The sequence below is a fragment of the Sinocyclocheilus anshuiensis genome, unplaced genomic scaffold (assembly GCF_001515605.1).
Source record: "Sinocyclocheilus anshuiensis isolate Anshui unplaced genomic scaffold, SAMN03320099.WGS_v1.1 scaffold3874, whole genome shotgun sequence".
Classification (NCBI taxonomy): Eukaryota; Metazoa; Chordata; class Actinopteri; order Cypriniformes; family Cyprinidae; genus Sinocyclocheilus; species Sinocyclocheilus anshuiensis.
This window is the reverse complement of record NW_015554070.1, coordinates 170,070-172,569: the sequence shown is the minus strand read 5'-3', so window position 1 is coordinate 172,569 and position 2,500 is coordinate 170,070.

Genomic DNA, 2,500 nt, shown 5'->3' with positions numbered 1-2,500 from the left:
CTCAGACGCGGAGGTTAATTAAAACACAGCCTTACAGCCTCATTCATCCTAGAGCAAGAACAGATCCAGCGTTTTACACTCTCAACTCTGTCTTCATGTTTGATGCTCAGACTCCAAACTCATGCTGACGCTTATACGGTTTTTATTTTTATACACTGTCATTTTTGATATTATATATTATATTTTTTATATATTTCTGATATTTTATGTATATAGAAAGATTATTGGAGTGTGTTTTACAAAAAAAATGCTATTTAGAATTTTTATACTCCAACATTTCACATTTAATCCAATGTGTTACTTGCCTTTTTATTGTAATTGTTTGTGAAATTTACCAGCAATTTCTGAGAAAATTTGTTTCTACATCAATGTTGTTTTTCAGTGTACAGTGCATTCTTAATATTTTGCTGTGTCATTTTTTCTCATCATTTTTCCATCATCAGTATGTTTGAATGTCTTCATTGACGTAAAGATCATTCACTGACAGGCGATTCCCCATCACTGGCTCATGTGTCAATGATAAACGAGTGACGTGACGTATTCGAGCAAAAGCCCTTGTGTTTCAGTCTTCATGTGTCACAGCTAACATCTCAGTCCATCAGTACAATCAATTCAAAAGCTCAGTTACAATCTCTTGAATCGCACAGAATCTCAGTGCTTTCAAGTCTTTTTGAGGCGTCTCTGAGCCCTCACCAGTGATTTAATTGTCTCTGGAACACATCCTGCTGTCTAATTAACTTCTAATAGCTTGGCCACTCTTGAGAAGCACAGATTTGAACAATCTGCCAAACTCTGAACTCTCTGACGGTGAGGTAAAGCCTGTTCAGATTTCACACACAAACGTCTCTCTGACACGAAGCACAAATACAGCATTGCTCGAAATGACGGGACAAGAGCGATCCAATTTTCTCTGCCAACCACAGAGGTCCACCTTACCTGATTGAAGACAGAGTGTGGGATCCTGAATGTTAGAGGGACCGCGGAATATTCCAGAACCGAACAGGTTTCGTTTTGGGATCTAATATGTGCTGTTTTCCAGCTCAGAGCGCAGGTCATGGGTTCGATTCCCAGGGAATGCATGAACTGATTAAACGTATCTTGAATGCAGAGAGAGTCTCTTTGGATAAAAGCGTCTGTCAGATGCATAAATGTAAATGTTAATGTTTTTCTACTCAAAGCTGGAAAAGGCTGAGATGGAAGAAGGATGAAAGAGGAGCCTGCAGCTACAGAAATAAACTGGAAATTGGAATTGACATTGGAAATTTACAGCTTGAAATAATGCAATAATTTTTTTTCATATTTCAATATTATTTTATTTTTTCATATTTTTCTATTCAAATTTGTTTGGGTCTGGGATGAGAGTACAACGATAAATTCTGTACATAAAAATGCATTTTCTTTTTCTTTTTTGCAAAGAAATTAAAAAATGTATATATAAGAAAATAAATAAAAATGCATTGTAAAAAGTTTCCAAGACATTTGATTTTAAAAGACAGACTGACTCTGTTCCTCATCTCACTAGTGATTCTGCTGATTATATCATGTTTGTGGAGAGGAAGTGCTCCATCATTTAGTTTAAAAGAAAAACAATATTTAAGTGCTTTTATGACACTCATGAGAGACACTAATATGTAAATGCAATTTCTAAAAGTTTAGCTGCTCCACACAAGCTGCAACAAAACAACATTCGTATCGGACATAAGCTGCAGAAATGACCACAACAACCTTATCCTAAATCTTAATTTTAGCAACTCCATTGTAATCAACCACAGTTTCTCATCAGCTTGATTTAAGCTCTTTCTCTTCATGTGGCTCACAGAACATGAAGCTTCATCACAAATATTCTGCAAACCTTCAGGTGAAGCGAAACCAAATCTATGGCTTGTGTTATGATGCATACGGAGCGTTAATGGCTTGGTGAAACTGCTCTGGGCATGTGTGTCTGAGCACTGCAGCTGGCTAATGGAATAACGCAGTGCACTGGGACGCTGTGATTGAATAATGTTTATCAGCGCATCAATGTGGGCCAGTGGGTCCGTCTCTAACCTAGTAAACACAGCCATAATCAGATCCAGTGCCAAAGTCTGTTTGCTATGCTCACGGATGACATGGGCTGGTGTTTGCGTGTGTGTCTGTGATCTGTCAGAGCTTCTCTCATGCTGCTCTAGAGTGAGTCTGAGCGTAAACCACAGCAGCAATCCATCTGTTTGGAACAGCATACTATCATACTACTCCAAATATACAACAGAGCTTACAGAGACGACATACTGTATCCCACAATACAATGCATTCCGTTTTTTTTTCTCTCTTTATTTAATCATGCAGCCAGATTATATGATTATAGATTGCTCCTGCCAATACATACGCCGATATGGTGCTGTGAAGATTTAAGACATACTGCTGCTGCACAAATAGCGTATAAAATAACCTGTAGCAGATCTATACAGGTGGAGCTGGGGGAGGTGGAGGGTTTCAGAGGAACTCTAAAGCACGCTGCAAT